Source organism: Triticum dicoccoides, chromosome 5A (assembly GCF_002162155.2).
Source record: "Triticum dicoccoides isolate Atlit2015 ecotype Zavitan chromosome 5A, WEW_v2.0, whole genome shotgun sequence".
NCBI lineage: Eukaryota > Viridiplantae > Streptophyta > Magnoliopsida > Poales > Poaceae > Triticum > Triticum dicoccoides.
In genome coordinates this window covers 589,602,025-589,610,406 of record NC_041388.1, presented here as the reverse complement: position 1 = coordinate 589,610,406, position 8,382 = coordinate 589,602,025, and the positions used below count along the sequence as shown (strand labels likewise).

The window sequence follows — 8,382 nt, the reverse complement described above, 5'->3', positions numbered from 1 at the left end:
GGTGGTCGCGGTGGCTCAGCGGAGGCGGGGCGGCGAGGGGGAAAGCGGGACGCGACGGCTGCAGTCGCCAGCGGCAGCGGCGAGGGAGGAGAAGCAGGGGGCGCGAGAGTAGGTGAGGGGGAGGCCAGGACGGGCGCGACGGGCACGGGGCGTGGCCGGGCGTTGCAGGCCCCGCGGCCAGGGCGTAACGGGCGGCCGGCAGCAGCGCAGCGGCGGGCGAGCCAACAGCCCCGAGCAGCAGAAGGGGTAGGCAGCAGTGTGCACGGGGAAGGCAAGGCAAGCGCTAGTGCGGGCGATGGCGCGGGTGAGCAGGGGCGCAGTTGCAGCAAATGGCGGCAATGGTGCAGCAAGCAGTAGCATCGCAGGCGCACACTAGAGCGAAGCTCCCATCCATGGTGGCCTCGGCGAGCGTAGGTGGCTACAACGACGGATTCACAAGAAGGAAAGGAAAGGGGAGATGGGGAGGCAGCTCACTGTGGATGCAGAGGAGTGGCTCGGGGTAGCCAGAGGGGGTCGAGGCGCTGCGAATGAACGGCGACGTCGTGTGGTCGCCGAAGAAGAAGACCGAGACGATGGGGATGAAGTAGATCGCTACAGCTCAAATCGCTCCTGCAGACGACGTAGGCGATGGTGGTGCAGTTATCAGATGCCCTTGCGAGGCCCGGGGAACATGGTGGCCGCGGGATCGACAGCCGTGCATCGTCGGCAGTGTCGGGTGACAAAGAAAACAAAGGGGGTGAGCGAAGGAGGGGAGGAGTGGCGATCTAGGGTTCGCCAGGGGGTCGAGGGGATCTTGTAGGTCGATGGGGATGCGGCGGATGGCTGCCCCATGGTCGATCTGAGCCATGGACGTCGCACAGCCGTCCACCGCGTCGCGGTGAGCAGTAGGAAGGGGAAAACCCCTTGGTGGGCTGGGCCTGCACTGTGGACTTAGGCCCAGCCCACAGTAGCTTTTCCTATTTCTTTTCTTTTTGTAATTTCTTTTCTGTTTTGCAAATTGCCAGGCCACAAAAAGACTTTTGTAAAATATAGAAGTGTGCCACATAAATACTTTGCAATATTTAGCACTGCCATGAAAAGGTTTTGAGGCAAGAAAGTTTCATCTGAATTTTCTTTAAATGAAATGATTTAATTTGGGGCTGTCTTGCTACTGTTTCATTCATCTTATAGTATTTAAACATTTTATAAAGGTGTGGTTTCTCCACCATAATTACATTTGTAATATTTGGTTCACTCCGAACATTTTAGTTTTAATATTTGAAAACTTTTATTGTTTTCTTAATTTTGAATTTGAATTTGAATCGGTTTTGAATTAACGCAAGATTAGTAACAGTAATCGAGATGACGTGGCATCATTAGCAGAGTTTCATTGTAGCTTAATTATCCGGGCGTCACAATTCTCCTCCACTATAAGAAATCTCGTCCCGAGATTTAAGAGGTAGTGAAAGGGGGGAAGGTTTGGTAAAGAATCTAGCGGGTCTTCTCAGGCCGGTCCAATACATTGATGTCTTCATTTCTCTGCTTCAGGTCATCATGATGAAGTCGGCGTCCTTTCTTCATGAAATCAATCGTACTTACGAAAGAAAAAAAAGGGTGGGCATTACGGGAGAACAGACCTCTGCAAGGTCGACTATCTGGTCGATAACATCGAGGAAGGTGGCGGAAGTAACTCTCGAATTGAAACTTACAAAAATATCGAGAGCAAAGTAAGGAGGTGTCATGGGAAGTTTCGAGCGGGCAGGCAATTGTTCGATGCCTGAAATAGGGCGTGACAGAGGTTCAAAGCAACGAGAATAAGTGTGGTGTCTGATACCAAAATTGATGATCTCTCGGAAGGTAGCTCATGAATTACATATGAGGCCACGCGTGAGGGACAACCTTAGGTACAGGGGTATAGGAGAGTCAGGTTTCGATCCTGTGGAACGGTGAGTTATGGGCCCATCATGTGGGTTAAAAGCAGGAAGGCGCTAACATTTGCATGGTCAAGATATCAAGGTATGTCAGAGAATAGCCTGATAGTTTTGTTGGCAACAACGTTGGTACCAAGGGCGAGGGAGGAAGAGAACCATTTTCCTGCTCATTGAATGAGGCGGACCAATAGGCAAAGTTCTCGTCCATCGGTGGCTTCCGGGATGTCATCAACAATAGTAACATGGTCTTACTGACAGAGTGGTACAACAAGGTGTTTACATAAGCAGGGAATTATTACTGCTTATTTTATATAGATCACAAGAAGGTTTAAACAAACCAATGGGAAGGAAAAGTGATTATCATGTTTAAACAGAACAACAGACAGGAAAATGTGTATACACACATATTTCGGGGGTATATCCTCCCCAAGGACAAGCAGAGCATGATATCCATGACATGATATAATGTAGAAAACCCTTTAGGTAAGGGAAGAGTAATTTCATGACATTACCCAGACAACGGCGCTTTGGTTAATTGAGCAAGAAACATTTAGCATTATGCTTCAAATGTTTTTATTGAAAAAAAATGGAGTACCATAGACATGCTTCGATATAGCATTGACATGGTCTTCAAGCAAAGGTAAGACTTTGGATACACAAATGATCCATCAGGAACAACTCATAGAATAAGTCTTACAATTTCCTCATGGAAGAATGGTTAACCTTACCAAAATGGAACTATAACAATCCATCAGGAACAACTCATAGAATAAGTCTTACAATTTCCTCATGGAAGAATGGTTAACCTTACCAAAATGGAACTATAACAATAGGTCCTTCGGCCAGGTATGCTAGGCATGACATCACCTTGTCGGGTCATATAAAGACCAATGTTATATCTCATGGAAATATGTTCCAACCGTCATATCTGACCGAGATTCAGATCTGATTGGAATCAAGATACCTCAGACTCAGGATATCTGAGAAGAAAAGGTGCAACAAAAATTGAAGGATGACATTGTAAGATTCTCGGGAAATGAACTATGGAAGCGAGTTCCAAAACAAGAGTTCATCAGTAAACCAAGGAGAGGATGAGGGGTGGCTGATGGACTCAGCGACAATCCCTCGAGATTTCCAAAAAGATGGATTTCCACAATCATGTGAACAAGGAGATAACATTTGTCAGATCAAATGATATAATGATGTATGCCTGAGGAAAACATACGCAAGTAAACATTGGTTGAAAGGTGCACTCAAAATATGGGCTTAGGTAGCATGATCAATGTTGGAACGGTGATTCGATAACCAATAGTCTAAGAATGAACTATCGACCATTAACTCCAAAGCAATAGGATTGCTAGAAGTTTTGAATTCACGCATCATAGTTCAATTGTCGGTATTCAGGTTAGAAACAACACGGGGATCAGAAAACGAATGGAGATGGCGAGAAGTATTACTATATCAAGAATTCTCAAGAGGTGGAGCAATTCTCACAATATCCTTGACATAAAAGATGGTAATACTCCAAGGTAGAACATAACATAAGCTGGTTAGCAAGGAGCTCCATAACATGATCAAGTTTGTGATGAAAGGAAGGTAAGGATGTTGTCGATGGTAACTCAAATTACCAAGGAACGAGGATGGCACTTATCATCAAGAATTCCATTGATATCCTGGAAGGAGTCAAAATGTTGATGATGATCACGACAATTTGTTGTCGAGAGGATCCACGAAGAAGCAACTGATCAGCGACTGCATCAAGCAAAAGGACTGATGCAGCAAAAGATTATTGGAGCCAGAGATATTACACAAACTCAGGGTCAAGTTTGTTGTTCGAGGTGAAACGATAAGACGAGGAAATTAACGAAAGCTTAGTTCATCATCGAAAATTGTGCTCCGGGAAGAAGGACCAGGTAGCACAGTTAAGAGCAGCACGATAAGGGTATAGCCGATCAAGCTAGGAATGACTTGAAGGATTATTTAAACTCGTAAGAAACGAAAATTATTTAGGGTTATTGAATCGGAGTGCAGACTCGATTCACTATTCGGTGTTCTCGGTTGACGACAACCAAGAACCTAGGAACAATTGGATCCGGTGAGTAATAATAGTTGATGAAGAACCCATAAGAAGTTATGATGTCCCATGATATCTCGAGATACCATGGGGTAATACTCGACGACAGACCGAAGTGGAGGTTGGACTGGGGTATTGCTCTGCAGAAGACAAATGCTTAAACTTGCACGAGTAATGGTATTTAAGGGAGAACATGGTCGGAACCATGTCCACAGATACAAGATGAACTTATAATAAGGGAACAATTATTTTAAAAGAAGCTTCCATGATCAGGTATATATCATGTCCATGGGTATGAACACAGGGTTCAAGGTCGACGCCCACTTCTTCAATGCATAACCTTTCATTTTACTTCTCGCTTTTGATGAAGCTGTAGTGTAGAAATTTTATCTGGCGAAACAACTGAAGAGTATGACTTGCGAAAACTTTTGGGTTCATATGGTTTGGGGAAGGCATAGGTTCAATCCATCGGGGCATCTTAGGATCATATACCACAAATTTCAAGAATAAATAACACAAGATCAATAGTAGAGCATGCTTGAGCAAGCAGAGGATAGAATTTACCAAAGGCATTATGTTTCCAAGGAAAGGCTCACAAGATTATTGAATATGAAGGATGTTGTCGGATAAAACATGACAAAGGGTCTGGTGGTCCACAAGGGATCTGATGTGAGCATCGGTACTCAACCAAAGGAAGAAAGAATGCAAGGAGATCAGATTATAGAAACAACTAACTAATTCAAAGCTCAAATGTAAAGGAATTATGATTTCTCACCAAGGGATCAGAAGCAAATGCTTTGATTAAGAATTGATAAGTTGAATAGACTTAGGGGTACCTTCTACGACAACTTGATTGGTCGAGGACCAGCTCATGTTCAAAATGACGTCTGAGCCGGAAGGATGAATTCTATGATCTGATTGAGGATAGCGAGCATTCGCAACATATAGAATCAAGTGACTCGAAATGATAGTGACAGAGGATGTCAACGGAGATTACTAGAAGTATGGAATTAACCATAATGCAGGAAGGCAAGGAAATTAAGAGCAATGGGCTGCTGTCGATTTTTAGAAAATCGAATGGTATTTCGAGGACTTATGTGAAACACATGAATGGCTAGGGATGAGCGGATACTCGGCAAGTGCGAGGAATTATCTGTAGGGGTATTTATGTGGCTAGTAACTGCAAGGCAGTAGGCACAAAGTATTCTCGGAATATCCGAAGTATTTCAGGGTATCTTGTAATAACAAGAACAATTGGAAGTGAAGCTATGGACGACAAGTGTATGTAGTTATCCATAAAGATTTTATCGGTGGTAGGGATCGCAATGACGAAAGGCACAAGGGTCTCGGGAAAGCATCAGAGAGTGTCTCCAGAATCTTCTGGTGCAGCAGGCGATCATCTAGCCTGAAGGGGCTCTTCGGGAGGAAGTATTTTCGAGAACCTAAAGTTAGATTTTAGCAAAATCATTTAACCCGAATAGAAGAGAGTTCAGAGTCTTAGAGTAAAGGTCGAGGAATAAAAGATCCTACTACCACCCAATGGCGACGTGGGCCGTAAGCCGCACAACCATGTTAGTAAAAGTTTTTTCAATGACTAGACTCGACTTCGGCCAAGGAGTTGGAAAGGGGGATTCCTACAGGCAGTCGGCTCTGATACCAACTTGTGACGCCCCCGATTCAATCGTACACTAATCATACACGCAAACATGTACGATCAAGATCAGGGACTCACGGGAAGATATCACAACACAACTCTATAAATAAAATAAGTCATACAAGCATCATATTACAAGCCAGGGGCCTTGAGGGCTCGAATACAAGAACTCGATCATAGACGAGTCAGCGGAAGCAACAATATCTGAGTACAGACATAAGTTAAACAAGATGCCATAAGATGGCTAGCACAAACTGGGATACAGATCGAAAGAGGCGCAGGCCTCCTGCCTGGGATCCTCCTAAACTACTCCTGGTCGCCGTCAGCGGGTTGTACGTAGTAGTAGGCACCTCTCGAGTAGTAGTAGTCGTCATCGACGGTGGCGTCTGGCTCCTGGACTCCAACGTCTGGTCGCAGCAATCGGGTAGAAGGGAAAGGGGAAAAGAGGGAGAAAGCAACCGTGAGTACTCATCCAAAGTACTCGCAAGCAAGGAGCTACACTACATATGTATGCATTGGTATCAACTGGAATAAGGCTATCATATGTGGACTGAACTGCAGAATGCCGGAATAAGAGGGCGATAGCTAGTCCTTTCGAAGACTACGCTTCTGGTAACCTCCGTCTTGCAGCAGGAGAAGAGAGTAGATGGTAAGTTCACCAAGTAACATCGCATAGCATAATCCTAACCGATGATCCTCCCCTCGTCGCCCTGTGAGAGAGCGATCACCGGTTGTATCTGGCACTTAGAAGGGTGTGTTTTATTAAGTATCCGGTTCTAATTGTCATAAGGTCAAGGTACAACTCCAAGTCGTCCTGTTACCGAAGATCACGGCTATTCGAATAGTTTAACTTCCCTGCAGGGGTGCACCACATAACCCAACACGCTCGATCCCATTTGGCCGGACACACTTTCCTGGGTCATGCCCGGCCTCGGAAGATCAACACGTCGCAGCCCCACCTAGACCAACAGAGAGGTCAACATGCCGGTCTAAACCTAAGCGCCCAGGGGTCTGGGCCCATCGCCCTTAGCACACCTGCATGTTGCGTGGGCGGCCGGAAGAAGACCTAGCCTAGCAGGCGTTCCAGTTCAATCTGGCGCGCGCCGCTTAGTTGCTGACGTCACGAAGGCTTCGGCTGATACCACGACGTCGAGTGCCCATAACTGTCCCCGCATAGATGGTTAGTGCGTATAGGCCAGTAGCCAGACTCAGCTCAAATACCAAGATCTCGTTAAACGTGTTATTTTGAAATAACCGCGAACGCCGACCAGGGCCAGGCCCACCTCTCTCCTAGGTGGTCTCAACCTGCCCTGTCGCTCCGCCACAAAGTAACCGTCGGGGGCCTTCGGGAACTCAGGCTCACCTCTACCGGGATGGAGCCACCTGTCCCTTCAGCCCCCAACATCGGAATCACTCGCGAGGACTCCTACGAGCCGACCCGACTTTAATCACCACAAGTATCATATATTATGTATAAGTATATACCCGTGATCAACTCCTAAGTGATCACGGCCCGATAGTATAGCATGGCAGACAGACAAGAATGTAGGGCCATTGATGATAAACTAGCATCCTATACTAAGCATTAGGATTGCAGGTAAGGTATCAATAGTTGTAGCAACAATGATAGGCCATGCATCAGAATAGGATTAACGGAAAGCAGTAACATGCTACACTACTCTAATGCAAGCAGTAGAGAGAAGAGTAGGCGATATCTGGTGATCAAAGGGGGGGGCTGGCCTGGGAGCTCTGTTGTACAGGGAGAAGGGTCGTCGGTGACGTAGTCGTACTCGGTGGCATCAGCGCCGGTCTCGGGGTCTACCGGAGAAGAAGAGGGGGGAAGAAACAGTAAATACGGAGCAAACAAAGCATCACAAAACATAATGAGGCAATACGCGGTGCTAGGTATGCCCTAACGCGGTAGTAAGTGATACCGGCGAAGGGGGGAAACATCCGGGAAAGTATTCCCGGTGTTTCGCGTTTTCGGACAGGTGAACCGGAGGGGGAAAGTTGTGTGTTTGCTATGCTAGGGATGTGTGGCGGACGAACGGGCTGCCTAACCGGATTTGTCTCGTCATTCTGAGCAACTTTCATGTACAAAGTTTTTTCATTCGAGCTACGGTTTATTTTCTATTATTTATCAAAGTTTTAATAATTTTCTAGAATTTCTGAAATTGTTTAATTCGAATAATAAGCAGAATAAAGTTTTGCCACCTAGTGCTGAAATTGCCAGAGTGTATGACAGTGGGCCAGGGGGTCCAGCCAGCATGCACACTCAGCAGTTGACAAGTCAACATTGACTGGTCAAAAGGGTCAGCGGGGCCTACATGTCATTGATAGAATGACTTGTCCTTTATTTTAACACGGTATTTAAGTGAGGGGCCACTGTCATGGGGTAGTTAGACTAATTATCCTAAATAATTAATTAACTAAAATAATTAATTATTTCACTAATATTTCTTTTATTTACTTTTTTAGGGGCCGGCCCCACTTGGCAAGAGGGGGCGGGGGGGTCACAGCCGGCCTTCGGTGGCTGGGCAGCACGCACGGCCTCGCAGAGGAGGACCGGCGGCCATGGCCAGAAGCAGGCGGGGGCGGGCTCAGGCGGTAGCCGGCGGCGCCGGCGCTGGCGGGGCGCGGCAGGGGAGGCCGGAGGCGAAGCAGAGGGTGGCCGCGGCGGCTCGGCGGAGTCGGGGCGGCGAGGGGAAAGCGGGACGCGATGGCTGTGGTCGCCAGCGGCAGCG

General features: G+C 46.8%; 1 long non-coding RNA gene across 1 annotated transcript in view; it reads left to right on the top strand.

Moving 5' to 3' along the window:
• LOC119297987 overlaps window positions 1–7,471 on the top strand; it is a 10,085-nt gene extending 2,614 nt beyond the window's left edge. Inside the window, exons 2-3 of the long non-coding RNA XR_005145782.1 lie at window positions 1,653–1,656; window positions 7,386–7,471. This is a non-coding gene — a long non-coding RNA (uncharacterized LOC119297987). The remainder of the gene's footprint in view (window positions 1–1,652; window positions 1,657–7,385) is intronic.
• Window positions 7,472–8,382: the final 911 nt, after the last annotated feature.